General features: G+C 41.6%; 1 protein-coding gene across 2 annotated transcripts in view; it reads right to left on the bottom strand.

Annotated features, from left to right (window-relative positions):
- The window catches only part of BASP1 (brain abundant membrane attached signal protein 1), a 70,988-nt gene that overhangs the window by 36,379 nt on the left and 16,338 nt on the right, over nucleotides 1-18,271 (bottom strand). The window contains exon 1 of one of the 2 annotated variants that reach the window (XM_049861449.1): nucleotides 16,428-17,136. The exons of the other annotated variant lie outside the window; for it this stretch is intronic. The gene's annotated coding sequence lies outside the window, so the exon portion shown is untranslated. Of the gene's footprint in view, nucleotides 1-16,427; nucleotides 17,137-18,271 lie in introns of those variants that run through there. 2 annotated transcript variants of the gene reach the window in all.

The following is an 18,271-nucleotide window of genomic DNA, read 5'->3' as shown; positions in this document are numbered from 1 at the left end:
GGAGAAAAGAATTAAAAAAAAAAAGAGGCTTTAACTCTGTTACTAATAATGTTGTAATTCAAAGTAGAAAGATTTTATAAAACAATTTGATTGTTAGTTTTGAGGTCCGTGGGGGGGAGGGTGGCACCATGAGTTACCACACTGGGTGGCACCAACCCTAGTGACACCACTGACTAAATCCACAAAAACCTGAAACCACATCAAGGGTTCCATCTCTTTCTGTGGTGTAGAGTGAGTCACCTAACCTCTGCTGTTTTGTAAGCATAAAATAGGGATAATAATACCTGCATGTGAAAGGTGTTACAAAACTTAAATAAGATAATAAAGACTTAAATGCTCCACTTGAGCAAATAGGTGGTCCTGTGGCACCCTTCGGATTGTATCACACTTGGCCTTCTCTGAAGATAAAATATTCATCCTCATGATGCTCCCATAATATCAAACTATAGTCCAATAGTAAAAGTGAAGATAAAGAAAATACAGCAGTTTTTCTTATCATTAGTTCACCCTGAGTCAAAGCTTCTCTTTAATTCTACCCAGCAGTTTCAGGAGCCTTCTGGGATGCTGTAAGGTGATATGTGACCTGGTGAAATACAACTTGGCCGTTGGTCTTGGTTCCTGAGAGCCAGACCACCTGAGGCTAATCAGTAGGGGCTGACCAGACTGAGAAGGACTACCTGGGGCCTGATGCTGACTAAGCTGCAGGAAGCATGATGGAATCTATCATGGCCACAGGGCTTAAGAGCCCTAGGCTCTAAAGCTGAGATGAGCTTCCTGGTTGGTGACCAGACACGGGAGAGGATAACACATCCCTCTTTGGGACGTGGAAGCTCTGTGCTGGGACCCCTCCCAGGGCTCACCCTATACATCTCTTTGTTTGTATCCTTTGTGGTTGTAATAAATCTGTAGCCATAAATACGGTATACTCTCTGTGAATTCTGTGAGTTATTCCAGGGAATTAACAAACCCACCGAGGCAGTGAGAGTCAGCAGGGGGTGACATCTGTCTGTTTGGCAGTCTGAAGGATGGTGTTCATCTAATTTGTGAGCTCTGATCCAAGCTCCAGGCAGTTAGGGTCCAAGAGAGCGTTACTTGGGTGGTTGGTGATGACAATGGAAAAGTGGGAAGCTGAGGACTGGATCCATTCCCACATTTTGGGGATTGAATTCATGCTGATCATTACCATGCAGATAGCAACAAAGGTGGGATTTTCCCACTTTGCCCTTTACTTAGTGCAGATGCTGAGGATTTGTCTAGTCTCTCTAGCCTAGTGACTTTATCTTCTCAGACTTGTGAACAACGTGATCTACCACTGACCAACATGGATGTGTCTCATGTACCTCTAACTTAACACTTCCCCAAGGGAGCTCTTCACCATTTACCACCTACCTGGACCTGCTCCTTTTCACATGTTTCCATCCAAGAGACTAGAACCACCCATCCACCCAGAGAACACGAAGTTCCTTCAGGACCAACCTGTACCACACAACTTTATTCTCATGTCCAACTGCTTGTGCCCTTAAAATCTGTTACAATTGCACTGCCAAGTTCTAGCAAACAAAGTATGAGCTAGTGTTGCATGTACTTCTGAGAAAACTTTTGTTCATCCATGCTTCCTATTGCTGCTAGGCAAAGATGGATGGAGCCCCAGCATCCACGTTATACCATGAGGATGGAAATCAATGCTGAGGTTGAAAGTGCTGAAAGACAGGAGCTGGGAACCATGATCACACCTCTAAACTGCCACATCAGTCCTGGAGCCCATCTCTGTACTTTTTATGTAAGAGAAAATTAAGTTTCTCTCTTATTTAAACCACTATAATTTTTTTAATTTTCTCTTCTATGCAGCAAAACCTAATGCTAACAGAGAGTAGAATTCTTATATCCACTGTTTGAACACCAAAAATTCAGGTTAAAATAACTCAGTACATTTGGTATATGACTCCCTATCTACTCTCAAACACATAAATTTCCCAATTATTAGGGTTTAGAGTATTATATCACTTGAATATGCCAAGACCACTAAATGAATTGCTTCATATAAAATAGGTACTGATGCTGTAAAAAATCATATTAAAAAATTCTGTTGATTTTTAATAGTTACTATGAAATCAATGCAGATAATTTCACAATAGACAAGTCAATCAAGGAACACACTTATATTTATAGTTGCCTGGATCATACATCAAAACAAAGTAGAAGAAGCATTTAATACAGGTGGACAAGACAGCACTTGCAAAAGTGAACCTCAGCAGTAGGAAACCCTAAGAACTCATTAGGATGAGAGGCTGCCTTAGCGATGATCAAGAAAAAAAGATTTAGATTAAGTTGTGGGTTAAAGAAAAATTAAAGAAGCAGGAAGGTGCAACACAAGAAAAGACAATGAAATGTTAGAATATGGTGGCGGGGGGGGGAAGCCAATGATACAAAATATGCTTGAGTCTAAAGTGAAGTTTAAAAAAGATGAAGAGGTTGTATGTAGCATAAGATTTTCCATAGGCAAAAAAAAATTCATGTTGGGAAAATGGGAAAATGCCCTGACAGTGATTAAATAGGACTGGAAAAATCTCATGGAAGTAGTAACTCGGTTTGGCTTTTCAAATTCCACATCAGTGAATCACATCCATCCAGACATTCACTGGCCCCACAGCTTAGTAGGGAGCCACCAGGCAGAAGACCCAGAACATTGCAATCCAGAAGATAAAACCCTGACTCACCACCACAGGCATGCACCAGGGAGGAGCAGATGGCTTACCTCTGGCCAAATTGACTTCTGGGTGAAAGCAAGAGAAAAAGAAGGCTGTCAGGAGAGTTACTGGGCTCACACAGGTTATACCTGCCCAGAGGTGAAGCAAGGCAGAGCCAGGAATGGGGATGGTTCCAACGACTGGCCTTGCAAGGACAGAGCAAAATCGTCTGAGCTCACAAGGGTCCTGGAAAGCCTAAAGGTTGAGATCTCAAAAAATAAAATAGTATATCCAAAATGCAAAAAGGAAATCTTCAATTTAATTCGTAAGTGGCAACTGTCTTCAATAATAGTTATCCCAACTAGTTTCTACAACTCACACAGATTTATAGTGAAGTTATATTTAGGAGTCCCCAGGTGATACAAATGGTTAAGCACTGGACTATTTCAGTAGGCCCAGAGGTGGCCTGGTGATCTACTTCACAGCCACTGAAAAGCCCTTTTGGAGTTCAGCTTTACTCTGACACACATGGGGTAACCATGAGTTGGAATCGTCTCATCAGCACCTGGTTTTTTTTTTTTTTTAATTATATTTAATATGGGAGGTATGTATATTTTAATACTTAAACAAGATGGCACCTGATGACTGTTTTTCTCACTCCACTTTCCTCTATAATTGAGAGATGGTAGAGCCTGTGGCGCAGTGGTTGTGAGCTCAGCTGCTAACCAAAAGGTCAGCAGTTGGAATCCACCAGCTGCTCCTTGGAAACCCTATGGGGCAGTTCTACTCTGTCCTATAGGGTTGCTATGAGTCGGAATCAACTCAACCAACGGCAACGGGCTTTTTTCAGTTGGAGCCTAGGGAATGGTAGTATATGAAGCAAAAACATAACCAAGGAGCCTTGAGACAGGTACACCAACATGTAAAGCACTTTAAAAGCTAGCATAATTGCAAAGTGGAGTGTAGTTTTAGCAAAGTATGGAGTTAAGAAAAGAGTCATCAGGCGCCATCTTGTTTCATGTGAGCACCTATAACTGTGGCTTAGGACACATGGCAACACTGTGGGCTGGAAGTCACACATTCTACAATGGAGCACATTACCTCCTGTCCTTCTGAGTTTGAACTTGGATTTATTAACTCTAGTGTTTATGCAATAAGCACATTCAGTGGTTGAATCAACATTGAACCATCTTATGTTAATGCTTATTAAACACCATCATACCCCAGGCTAATGTCCAGCTAGAGCTGAAGCAGATACTTTTCAATGGTTCTGCTGAAGTAACCTCACATTTAAATTTACGCAGCATAGTCAGCTATCCACCACCTGCCTGTCAGTTTGTCCTACTGTGATAGCTTGTGCGTTGCTATGATGCTGGAAGCTGTGCCATGGATATTTCAGCTAGCAGCAGGGTCACCCAAGATGGACAGGTTTCAGAGGAGTTTCTACACTAAGGCTAGGAAGAAAGGCCTGACAACTAGCTATGAAAATTAGCAAATGAAAACCCTATGGATCATAGCAGAATATTTTTCAATATAATGCTAGAAGATGAGCCTCCTAGGTTAGAAGACACCCAAAATACACATTGGCCACAGCAACAGACCCAAGCATAGCAATGATCATGAAGGTGGCACAGGACTGGGCAATGTTTTGTGCTGTTGTATATTGGGTTGCCATGATTCAGAGCGGGCTGCCATGTATACGACTGATAGTGAGAAATCAATTTTAGTTACAAAATCCTTATCTACCATACACAGCAACAGTATACCATGGGGAAAAAAAGAAATCTTTAATTTTAAAGTAGGACACGATTGTTTTCACATCAAATGAACAGACTCAGCTCACACACAGGCTTCCATGAAGCACACCCCTGTTGGGCATTTTCTCCACATAATAGATACTGGATGGGGAAATAGGTCCTTTTATGACAACAGTTTACAAGCAGTGGTCTAAATTTAAGGATGTGCAAAGGAATGGCTGCATTTATAGCCAAAGTGAGAATTCTGACGTGTCTACAAGAACTGTCTAAAATACATCTTCCAAAATACTGACTAGCATGAACCATCTGTCCACTACCCCAGATCTGGAATGTACAAGTCTGAACTGAGATAATCCCATAAGCAACTGAAAATGAGAGAGAGGGAGCCTCACAACTGGGGGGCTATTGGCCAATCTGTGCCGCAGAGATTCACAATTTTTCCAAGTTATCAGCGTCCTTTTCCAGAAAAGACTGAGGCATTGCTAATAAAACACATAAATTGCTAAAGATTTTCCAAATCCTCTGCAATACATTTATTCCATGATTCTCATAACATGAAGTCTATTGATTCTTTTGAATAAACCTGGAACATGAATTTATTTAGGAAATGTCAGCGCATTGATATGACCATACTTCATTCCTGCCACTGCCTAATACCGAAAGAGATACAATTTCTTAAATCACACTGAGCAGTTCAGCCCCTGGGTGGCACAGATGGTTAAGTGCCTCACTACTAACCAAAAGCCTGGTAGTTTGAGCCTACCTAGAGGAGCCTCCAAAAAAAGACCTGGTGGTCTGCTTTCTAAAGGTCACAGCCTCGAAAACTGTAGGGAGCTCAGTTCTACTCTGCGCATGTGGGGCTGCCGTGAGTCAGAACCAACTCGACAGCAACTAGGTTTGTTTTGCTTTTTTCCTGAGCGGTTATTTCCTCCACGGCTGGCTTAAGTGCTGCCCCAGGAGGTTCACCGGCCACATCAAAGTTGACTGCCCAACCACTAGCCTCTTCTGAAGAAGCAGATTTACAGCTTCAGCTCAGTCTCCAAAGCCTGAGAGTATAAAGAATGAACACCTATCGGCAACCTGGTATTCAACTGATTTCTCCCATAATTGAATAAAGGCATGATAACTTCTATATTTTTCAACCTTTTATTTCAAATGAACAGAAGCCCTGGCATGCAGCGGTTAAGTGCTTGGTTGCTAACCGAAAGGTTAGCAGTTCAAACCCACCAGCTGCTCCGTGGGAGAAAAATGTGGCAGTAAAGATTACACCCTTGGAAACCCTATGGGGCGGTTCTACTAGGTCCAATAGGGTCACTATGAGTCAGAGTTGACTCGACGACAACAGGTTATCTCAAGTGGAAACATCACGTAGTTGTCGGTACTCATGAAGTCAGGATCCCTGGTCTTTATAGATACTACGTCGCCTTCTCACACTGTGAGCCTCCGGATTTAAAGGCCCTCAGATCCAGTGGTCAGCACCTTGTGGGTTCAGAACTTTAACCTAAGTAAGGATCCAACATTCAGAAATCCAAACAACATTAAGTGACAGAAGGTAGGTGCTACCCAATGGCCTCAGCCAAAATGTGCAGGCTCCAGAGGAAATGTCACTTTTCAAAGACCTTTAACAGAAAGATTTTAAAGCAAAGTGGGAAAGGCAGTTAGGGAATGCAGATTTCTCCAAGTTACAAATATTCTTATAAGTTTATATCCAGTTAGACATGTGAGCTGACCCAAAACAGTCACACCAAGTAAGATGGGTTCACAACATTAAGATCATGCAGTAAGACAGAGTCTATGAACAAGACAAATTCACAGACAAAATAATTACACTTCTCATAAATGTTATGAAGGAAACAAACAAGGATCTAGATTAGAGGGGAGGGGAATAAGAGTGACAACCACCACTTACTGAAAGGCTACTATGAGCTTGGCTAATCCTTACAATGTTGCGTGCTGTTGAGTCGATTTTTAATTCAGTGATCCTATGTGACAGAGTAGAGCTGCCCCATAGGATTTTCTAGGCTAAAATCTTCACAGGAGCGAATCGCCAGGTCTTTCTTCCACAAAGCCACAGGGTGGGTTGGAACTGCCAACCTTTAGGTTAGCTGCTGAGCACTTAACTGCTGAGCTAATAACATGGGGTAAAACACAGACATCAACAGTGTAAATTAGATCCAACGTAACTGAAGCTCAGAAGCTGGAAGGAATTTACCCAGGCCAGGTAGACATAAAGAAGAGGTAGAACAAAGATTTCAGCCCAGGTAGTTCTCCTAGGGTGTCCTTTGGTCACATGCCACGTACGGATGCTGGAGGCAGTATGCTACAGATGCCCCAGAATGTTCTCGCTCCCTTTATACACATGACCTGCTCTCATACCCAGATTTTTAATAAATGCACAAATTGATGGGGATACGAGGGCTTGTAAAAATGTCACTTTACAAGTATGTTTTCATTTACCTAAAGATATCACACCTACCTCCAAAAAAAATCTGTTTTTAGAAGGAAAATTTTCTTACTTTTATTTTCTTAACTGAGTTGATATGTTATTTTCTAGACCTCCACTCCAGTGCGATATTAATACACTGAGGAAGAACGAACTGCTACAAATAACGTTAACATTTTTGTTGTTGTTGTTTAAAGTTATAATGTGTAGAATTCACAGGTTCTTAATGGAAACCCTGGTGGCGTAGTGGTTAAGTGCTACAGCTGCTAACCAAAAGGTGGGCAGTTCGAATCCACCAGGTGCTCCTTGGAAACCCTATGGGGCAGTTCTACTCTGCCCTATAGGGTCGCTATTAGTCGGAAGTGACTTCATGGCAATGGGTTTGGCTTTTCGGTTTAAACATATCATTAATTAGACTAATGGCAACGCAAATGTGTGTGCAATCACCAAATCCCCTCCTTAAACGAGAAGTCCTGACATTAGCACTTAGGAGGAGACACAGCCGCAGGACCACGCTCACCCGCTCACTGTAGATATGGAGGCATAAGAAACATTTTTCTACCTCTCCCTGTCTTTTGGTTAAAAACTGAGTCATTGATAGAATCTAAAAAGAAACTACATATTCACCGCAGTTTATAATAACTGCTAAAACCATTAACGGTGCCTCAAAGATACTTTACTCCAGGGAGCAGACTACTAGGATAGCATCTAAAAGTGATTTTACTATTTCTCTGCCACTCAAGAAAGCATACGAAGTGCCACCGAGTGGGAGAGACAGAAGGGTTTTCCTCTGGAGATAACCTCTTATATTTAAAATGCGGCACACCGTGCGTTTTGGGGGAGCCCTCAGCATAGTTCAGTCTGTTAATGAAGAGACTCTGACTTAGTCAAAAATGAAAATAAAATGCTTAAGTCTGAGTCTCAGGAAAGTCCAAGTTTGCACTCTGGCTCCATCATTTTTTGCAGCCTTGCCCCTGAATCCCGCAGGTCCCCATCAGAGCCTCCGTTTTGTTCTCGTGTATTGGACCAGAGCACCCAGTGCGGCCGACAGGGCTCAAGGAAGGAGCGTCCGTGACAGCTGGGGCACACAGGGCTCAAAGGAACCTGCCGCTATGCATGCTGGCTCCACCCTGGGTCTCGGGCAGACCTATGAAAACATTCATGTTCCAACAGTACAGTCTCATTTAAAGAAGCAAGAGAAAAATTGGAGACCCTGGTGGTGCAAACGGTTAACATGATTGGCAGCTAACTGAATGGCTGGAGGTTTGAGTCCACCCAGAGGTGCCTAAGAAGAAAGGTCTGGGGATCTCCTTCTAAAAAGCCAGCCACTGGAGACCCCACGGAGGCCAGCTCTACTCTGACACACACGGGATAGCCAAGAGTCGGAACTGACTCGGCAACTGCTTGTTTTTCTTTAAGAAAAGTTACGCCAAGTAAAAGCAACGAATTAATTTTCCACATTCAATGAAATGTTCAGGCAGGTTAAGACGATGGAACGTGGACCAAAAGGCTTGGGTCATACTGGCAGTTCGAATCCACCAGATGCTCCTTGGAAACTCTGTGGGGCAGTTCTACTCTGTCCTATAGGGTTCCTATAAGAAGAAATTGACTCAATGGCAATGGGTTTGGTATATGGGATCAAACTGACAAAAACAACAGAAAAGGTAAGACAGGAGCTTAGGGGGCAGTGGAGTTGACATTAATTGCGAAGGAACAATTAGGACAAAGAGGACGAGAGGGGTTGCACAATTTGAAGAACGTAATCAATGTCACTGAATTGTACATGCAGAAATTGTTGAATTGGGGTATGTTTTTCTGTCTACATTCTCAACAACAACAAATTCAATAAATCTTTACATAGTTTCACTTTCTATTTAATACCGGTTTATGTTACCAACTTAAAAGTGAAACCACAAAACGGTATTTTTATTTAGCAGTTGTTTAAAATTATGTCTTTATAATCACTCCACCACTTGTCTGTCAGTTTGTCGTACTGTGGTGGCTTGCATGTTGCAATGACGCTGGAAGCTATGGCACTTGATATGTCAAATACCAGCCAGGTCACCCATGGTGGACAGGTTTCAGCAGAGCTCCCAGGCTAAGACAGAGTAGGAAGAAAGTTCTAGAGATCTACTTCCAAAAATCAGCCAATGAAAACCCTATGGATCACAAAAGGATACTGTCTAGTATGGTGCTCAAGGATGTGTCCCCCAGGTTGGAAGGCACTCAAAATATGACTGAGGAAGACCTGCCTCCTCAAAATAGAGTTGACCTCAATGAGGCAGACAAAGTAAAGCCTTCAGGCCCTTCATTTGCTGATATGCATGACTCAGAAGGAGCAGTAACAGCAGCAAACATCCACAGGTATTGGCCAACAATCATGAAGATGGCGCAGGGCTGGGCAACATTTCATTCTGTATACATGAAGTTCCCATGAGTCAGAGTCAACTCAACAGTTACTAACAACAACAACATAATCAGTCCCGACCATAAGACTACAGACTAAAGAAGAGAAAAAACAAACGCCCCCACATGACTAGAGTGATCAGTAACGAGGCTCTGGAAAATTCACAGATCTTAGGGGGAATCCAGGCTCTCCCAGGTAATCTGGGGCTAGTAGAGTCTTGCCTCTTTACTTTATGCTTGTGTTCCCAACCGTAAAAGGACAGTATCAGATTCTCAGGTGGTACCCATATCTAAATTCCTAACTGGGGCCCTAAGGGGCCCAGCTTTTCTTTGCAAAGCCCTGGAAGGAAGATAACTGAGGCTGTAATGAAGACAGATGGCCTCCAGCTATCTCAGCTTGGCCTTCAGGAAACTGATGCCTATGCCACAAGGGAGGTGTGAGGTCAAACGGTTACCACTGAATACACTGCCTTCTGTCACTTGCACTAACTTTGACTTATTTCATTTGGACCCCGAGTTTGGTGATCTCTAACATGGTTGAATGAGAAAAGACATAATGAATAAGAAGAGTTTTTATATTTTCATATTTCATGTATGTCTGTCATACCATCTTTCAGAAAGAGTTGAAGGCAGTGTGTAGCAATGAGTCACATGCTTCTTATTCGGGCAAAGAGCAAGAGCTATATGGCTTCATTTCCCAATTCATTTATAATTTCTATTGAAGCCCTGGTGGTGGCACAGTGGTTAAGCGTTTAGCTGCTAACCTACCAGCCACTCCGAGGGAGAAAGATGTGGCAATCTGTTTCTGTAACGATTACAGCCTTGGAAACACTCTGAGGCAGTTCTACTCTGTCCTATGAGGTCGCTATGAGTCCGAATCAACTCAGTGGCAATGGGGTTTTTTTAATTGGATGAACCCAGCTAACTGGCTTTTTACTTGGCTAAAACGTGGCAAGCATTAAACCAATTCTCCTTCTGAGTGGAAAGATATTAAAAGTTTACCCAAGGTAACCAAAGTTGAATAGAAAATAGTGATAATAGTTTATTCTCAAAAAAAAAAAAAAAAAATCTACAAAGTTTTCTTTGAAAACTTATTATTAAGTCACATCTCTATTTAAATACACCAACGATCATGAAGATGGCGGTGGACTGGGCAACATTTATTCTGTTTATACATAAGGTCACTATGAGTTGGAGTTGACTCGATGGCAACTAACCACAATATTTCAATACAATTCATAATCAATCAATAGTCATATAATTTATGCCACACAACAGATATGTATCAGCACTTATGAACAGTTAATGATGCTAGAAACACAGGCTGATAAGCTGGAGGTGCCATAAGAAAGGAGGAAGAGACAGAGGTAGATGAAGATGAAAAGGTGGGTCAAGTTCAGGTTTGAAATGGTTGTGGCTCCATTCAGTTGAGATTATTTGGAGTCAAGAAAACAGTTTTACTGCTAGCACCCATGGACTCCATAGAGCACTGGTATCAAACACACAACAAAGAATATTAAGGATGACTCCAGAACGTTCAGAAGCTTGGCATCGGTCTCCATTAACGCTTAACTACATGCTTCATCAAATCAACATGAAATTATTTCCAAGATAAACAGCAGTAGGTGTTAGTTAAAAGGGAGAGGAGGGAGGCTTGAGCCTCTGCAGTTTCTTTGAAGTTTTATTTTGGTTTCAGTAAAAACTCAGAGAGCCAGTTATATAAATTGAGTTGGTTAAAAAAGTGACCACGTTTCCAGTAAAAAAAAGAAAAAAAGGCCAAAATGATGAGGTTTTAAGAAGAAAGGAAAGTCTAGGACTATTCTGGAAAAGCAGACCTATTTAAGTAGAGAAAAAAAATAGAAAGGCACAGTTACAGGTAGCACAGGTATAAATTTCACTAAAATATTTCAGGTCACAAATCCAATAAAGTGTTAGCAGAAGTGTCAAACTGCTTAGATATATCCAGAAAAGAATGGAACAGAGAACTGGAAAAGACAATAATCCCTCAAATAAGCATTTATATGACTTAACAGCCTCTTAATATAAACATTATATTTGTTACTGGCTTGGTGACACTGAGAACACTAAGGACTCTGACTTGTGACAACAATATCAGGGGTCACCCATCTAGCAAGGGCCGGGTTACAGAACCTGTTTAAGCACCTCATTTCCAGAGGCCTACACCTGTGATGTGTGCAAGCTCATCCACAGATGAAGGTAGTTTTCCTTCTTCGAAATGAAAACTACCCAGGTCACTAATGTTAAACACAGAGTTCCTGGGTGACGCAAAAGTTTAATGATCTTGGCTGCTAACCAAAAGGCTGGAGGTTTGAGCCTACCCAGAGGTGCCTTGGACTTCCAAAAAATCAGCCAGTAAAAATCCTACGGAGCACAGTTCTACTCTGACACACGTGGGGTCGCTATGCTTCAGAGTCAATTCAACAGCAACTAGCTAATGTTAAGGACGGATTTTTCAGCCCATCCTTCAGTTCATAAAAAACATTCCAGATGAGCTCAGAGTTTGAAAGGAGGATTCCTTGGGTCCCTAATCAGAGTCTTATCAGTTTCCTTATACCCCACCTCCAAGAAGAATTCCCAGTTGTTTACTTCAGTGTAGACCTGCAGATTCCATTTGCAAGCCTGCAAGGGATACAGAGAAATCCCAGCTTTTGAAGATTTCAAGGCAATTGCACAGCAGCACAAGCAGTTTTTTTGATACTTAGAACTGTGACTGATTTATAGCGGTGCCGTCTATTAAGAATTTTTTTTTTTTTTTTTTAAGATAGAGCTCTGATCAAAAGTATATTACTCACCACATTTGTACCACTCAACTTTTGGGTATCTGGGTCTATGAGGAGGACTTGATATAAATCTTTAATTCCTCTTATTAAAGTTTTTCTGTATTCCTAAACAATGAGACAACAACTAAACTCTTAGGCCATGCTCTCGGGACATATTTACTAGCCATCTAACCATACAGGACAGAACAGCAACAGAGAATAAATAATTCTCATTTATCAGCCAAGAAATGATTTGGCCAAGATCCCCACAAATGTAAACACTGGTTTACATACATGCAATAATAAATTAATGTCTGCTAATCTCTGCAGGGAAACCCTGGTGGTATAGTGGTTAAGCACTACGGCTGCTAGCCAAAGGTAAGCAGTTCAAATCCACCAGGCGCTCCTTGGAAATTCTATGAAGCAGTTCTACTCTGTCCTATAGGGTTGCTAGGAGTCAGGATCAACTTGATGGCAATGGGTAATGGGTTTTTAGTCTCTCCAGAAGTAGAATAGCCTCAAAGATGAATGCATTAGTTCACACTGAGCAATTACAGGCCAAGCGCTGTGTGAAGGCTAGCAGAATGATAAGTGATAGGTTACCAAGCTGCCATAAATCTATGATCCTTTTAACCCTTCTCTAACATGACTTGCTAGCGTTACAGCATCATTTGAGTTTTAAAATTGGGGAATATAAACAGCAAAGTTGCTGTGGCTGGAATGAGGAAGCTCAAAGGGTGATTGGAATAAAATGTTTAGTTTCTACCATCTTTGAACTCCAGGAAACACTTCACATGGGCCACACGTCGGAGTCAATTCAATGGCAACCAGTTAATATTAAGAACAGATTTTCAGCCCATCCTTCAATTCAGAAAAAAACATTCCATTTCAAAGAGAAAAGATCCTGTTGAAGAGTCCCAGCTACCTCTATAATCTATTTGCAATTCAGGAGTCATGAGAACCCAACAAGTTAGGGCAAAAGCCACAGGTATAACTGACTAGATGGGTAGGGAAATGTAACTCCTATGGTGAAACCCTGGCGGCATCATGGTTAAGTGCTACAGCTGCTAACCAAGAGGTCGGCAGTTCAAATCCACCAGGCGTTCCTCGGAAACTCTATGGGGCAGTTCTACTCTGTCCTATAGGGTCGCTATGAGTCGGAATCGACTCGACGGCAGTGCGTTTTATGGCGAAACATTAATGGAAAAATGAGCTGTTACCTACTTTGGCACTAGCACTAGCACCTTACCAAACCACCAAAGAAACGTCGGAACTAACATTTCCCAAAGCCAGTTTATCAAAATAAAATGTTTTGTTGGTAGAGATACCGTTTTTTCACGGTGTGTCACGTTGATTTCAAAAAGATTTATAGGTATCCCAGCTTGCCTTCCTAGAGATTACATCTTCCCCTGGAACAAAGGACAAAAGACCATTCATTCCTTGGATTCAGGCAGTACCTTCCCTAGAATAAAGATATTCACGATCCTGCAAAGTCAGACTTATCTGACTTGAAATCTTGAATCTTGAAGATGGGAGCAACAGCAACTCTTAACTCTGTTTCCTCAGCTGACCAACCTGTCTTAACACAGGTAAGCTGGCCTGAGGGAGCATCTGCAGGGGACAGTTCCCCAAGAGGTCTGACAGTCCCTGTAAGGATAAGGCCTGAGATATAAGCACACGCTAACTGTAGTTTAAGAACTAGCTATTCTTAGAAAGCTTTTCTTCTACTTTCTAATTTCAAAGTACTCGGTATTTGATAGGAATTCAAGATACGCCAATGTCTTTTCTATCTAGTAATTAAGACCTTTGAACTTAATTAATTCAATCCTGAATTCTCCCATACTCTCAAAAGTGATATTTACATGAATCTTTTTACATAATAGCCAATTGAACTTGGGATATTTCAGACGGCTTAGTCACGTGAAAGAAGTTTATGTACTGAGAGACAGCAGAACAGGGAAGAAACAACCGTAATGATTGGTCTGAGTAATCAATTTAATGCACTCGCTGCTGGTTAACAGCCCCGACGTTGTCCTTCCACAGGAGCCCCACGCACCTGCGTACCAATACCATAATTGCTGGTCTACTTGTCTCCTTTTGCCAGACCATAAGCTCCTTAAAGGAGGGAAACCTGTCATTGCCTCTCTCAGCTCAGTAAATAAACATTAAAAAAAAAAAAAAAAAGAAAAAATTAATAAACAGTACTTCTGCTATATTTTGATGAGGTTTCGATGTTCCCACAATGCATTTAATAGTGGAGATAAACCCCACATCAGCTGCTAATTCATATGCACAAAAACAAGTTTTCAGCATACTTTCGGAGAGTATTTTTCAGCCATTCGAACTGCTTTTAAAGAGTTTAGTCTTAAGAAACCAGGTTACAAATGCCACTGATCTTTCAATAAACAATGGATTTTCACAAAAGCAGTGCTCGTACCTTCCTTTTAACTATACAAAATAATTTTTTTTTTTTACGTATGGCCTCAAAAGTATAAATGTACACCCTGCGTGTCTAACCTAATAGCTTTATTTATACAGCAGAAATAGATAAATCTTCACACAATTCAAGGTGAATGGAGCAGGTACCCACAATAGCGGAAGACTGAAGCCTGTGGGAAACGTTTCCTGGAGTTCAAAGATGGCAGAAACTAAACATTCTACGCCAATCATCTCTTGAGCTTCCACATTCCAGCCATAGCAACTTTTCTGTTTGGATTCCCCAATTTTAAAACCAAAATGACGCTACAACCCTAGTGAGTCATGTTAGAGAAGGGTTTTAAAAAAAAAAAAAAAAAGAGGAAAATATCATCTAGTGAACTGCTTGGAACTACACAATAAAAGGTATATTAGTCACCCCAGTTACACATGTGTGCCATAAAGTCCTGCTCAGCCACTGATACCGTATAGTTCTGGCTAATTACACATTCCAAGTATATACTGTACAACAGGAGCCAAGACTTCCAAACAAAGCCTGAAGTTTGGTACGTGAAAAATCAGAAGGCAGGTAATTCTTTATCTTAGACCATATTTAGGGCTCTTAACTCACCAGTCACTTGCCTCCTGATCTGCGATCTTTCCGAAGCAAATCGCCAGGCCTATCTTCCGAGGCACCTCTGGTGGATTCAAACCACCAACCTTTCAGCTAGTAGTTGAGTGCTTAACTGTTTGCACCACCCAGGCTACTTTTTCTATTCTACTATTCAGTTTAGCCCAGACTGATCTTACTTTAGGAATTGGATATTCCAGGGCTGTGCTCTCCTTTCCTGTTGGCTAGTTCCTTCAGATCCCCAGGCCTAAACCTTGTCTATGAAAGTGTCTTCTCGTATGTTAGGCGGAAGTGGGATTAGGGAAAAGAGAGATAAAGGAGTTGCCACTGTAGAGAATGCCATTGGCTAATTCATGAACTGAATTTACTTTGAAGTGAAACAATTTAAAGACAAAATAATAACTTAATAGTAAAACGCTGTTGTTGTTAGATCCAACTGTTTATGGTATAAATTATGCAGCTAGTGTGAGAATGTATTATACTCCAACTCAGCTCATACATGTAAGAATTAAAACCCTGCAACCACTTCAACTAAAAATACACTTTTCATATGTAAAAGCAAAGCCAAGTAAAGTAAAAAGTGGTGAACAAGGTATCAAGGGTGATGGCTAAACAACACGATGAGCGTAATTAACGTCACTGAACTGTACATGTGAAGATTATTGGATGACAAGTATGTTGTTACATATATATTTACCACAATAAAAAAAAAAAGGGTCATCAGTAACTAGAAATGTTTTAGAATGAGTAAATCATACTGCTAGAATTAGGCTTGCTTATTGAGACCCTAAGAAGCCCAGGTGGTGCAGTGGTTAAGCACTTGGCTGCAAATCAAAAGGTCAGCGGTTCAAACCCACCAGCCGCTCAGTGGGAGAAACATGTAGCAGTCTGCTTCCATAAAGATTACAGTCTTGGAAACCTTATGGGGCAGTTCTACTTTGTCCTATAGGGACACTATGCATTGGAGTTGATTTGACAGCTACGGGTCTGGTTTGATTGGGACCCTGTATTATTATTTCTTAACTACAGATTACTTTAAAAAAAAATCAATTTCATATCATTGTGAAAACTACAGCCATTTTCTTTTAATTTAATAAGAATCCCATCAATAAATGTCAGCCTTAGAAAAAACTAAACACTGACCTAATAAGAGATCTCGGGGCTGACATGAAAATATTTATCTCTCATAATCTTTGTTCAACCCAAGGCCAATGACACTCGGGGCTGGGACAAGGAAAAATGAACAGTAGTCATCAAGGTGTACATGACAACGGGCAGTGAGGGAGGAATAAATCACAAATGTCCTACCTATAGGTCCCTGGGTGAAGCAAATGGTTTTCTCTCAACTATTAACCGAAAAACTGGTGGTTCCAGCCGGCCCAGCAGTGCTGCAAAAGAAAAGCCTGGTGATCTGCTTTGTAAAGATTACAGCCAAGAAATGAACCAGAGACTTCACCTGTCTGAGACCTGAGGAACTAGGTGTTGCCCGGCTACCACCAATGACCCCCCTGACAGGGAGTACAACAGAGTCCCAGGCAGAGCAGGGGAAAATGTAGAACAGAATTCTAATTCATGTAAAAAGATCAGACTTACTGGTCTGACAGAGACTGGAGGGACCCCTGAATGCTATTAACCCAGAACTGAAACCATTCCCGAAGCCCACTCTTCAGACAAAGATCAGACAGGACTACAAAGCAAAAAATAATACACACGAGGAACATGCTTCTTAGTTCAATCAGATAAACGAGACCAAATGGGCGGCTCCTGTCCAGACGCAGGATGAGAAGGCAGAAAGGGGCAGGAACTGGACAAATGGACACAGGGAACCCGGGATGGAACGGAGGAGTGTGCTGTCACATTGTGGGGACTGCAACCAATGTCACAAAACAATATGTGTATAACTTGAGCTGTAAACTTTCACCTAAAGCACAATAATAATAATAAAAAGATCACAGCCAAGAAAACCCTCTAGAGCAGTTCTACTCTGTAACACATGGGGTCGCCATGAGTTGGAATCAACTATACAGCAACAGGTTTGGGTTTTGTCTGTGTCTTAATTATGCCCCACCCCACCACCCAAAAGAAAAGAAAAAAAAAAAAACACCGTGAACTCAGTTAAAGGTTCCTTACGAACTAGTTCCCGCATACGGAAGTATTGCAAAGCACGACATTCTGCAATATGCTTTATCGGTACAGCGTGATGTCAAAGGGCCAGGAAACTTGCCATTCCACGCAATGAGCCCTTTACCAGGCCAACCACAGCTTCTATGCTAGAAGCTGAAGTCCAGAGATGAACTAAGCAAGGTCCTAGCTTCCAGGGACTCACAATTTAGAGTTAAGCAGTCACAGCAGAGTCCGGGCTAAATTCACTTTTACTTCGTTAGATTTCCCAGTCACCTAATGCATAAAGCTTTAAAAGCCGCATGTTTGTCTAGTGGCCTGATACTTCTGACTTCACAGAACCCGATTTACTATATGCCATGGTTAAGGTGCCCAATAATGACCAATCTGGAGCAGACCCCCAACATTCAACGACTTGAAAGAATGGACAAGGAATATAGCTACAATCAGCTCCAGCTTCTACACGTTGTGGTGTATTTCTGAAAAGGTTCCACCATGTGATATTGTTTCCCACAGAGAACGCACAATTTAAGTCTTCATTTGAGATCCTACCTTAGAAGGAAGCTTGCCTGCATGAACCATTAGCACTGTCCGCTTGTAAAGTCTCCGGGCTTTAGAGCAATTACTACTAAGGCGACAGCCTGGAAACAATGTAACTGCACTAATTGCAGTTTATTAGATATTCATTTTCATAGTAAGCACTAACGAGTGGACGTGAAATTTAATGTCTATGTATGGAAGTCATTTCAGCTGCCAAAGGTGACTTTCAGAAAACATGTGTAACCTGCCCTTCATGAGTGTAATGTACCGTAGGCAACCTTTGATGTTGAACACATATGGAGTGCTTTGGAAGGTACCAGAAACTGTTATAGGCAACTATGATAGGTCAACAAAGCCAACATACCTCTGCCTCCTGGGTCTTTTCATCTAGAGTGGGTGACAACGTTAAATAATCACATCAACTTTGATAAGTGGATAGACCAAAAAGCCAAGTGCTTCGAGAGATGCAGGGGCAATCAGGAAGGCATCCC

The sequence above is a fragment of the Elephas maximus genome, chromosome 2, assembly GCF_024166365.1.
Source record: "Elephas maximus indicus isolate mEleMax1 chromosome 2, mEleMax1 primary haplotype, whole genome shotgun sequence".
Classification (NCBI taxonomy): domain Eukaryota; kingdom Metazoa; phylum Chordata; class Mammalia; order Proboscidea; family Elephantidae; genus Elephas; species Elephas maximus.
The sequence above is the reverse complement of the archived record's forward strand: the minus strand, read 5'-3'. Positions and strand labels throughout refer to the sequence as shown.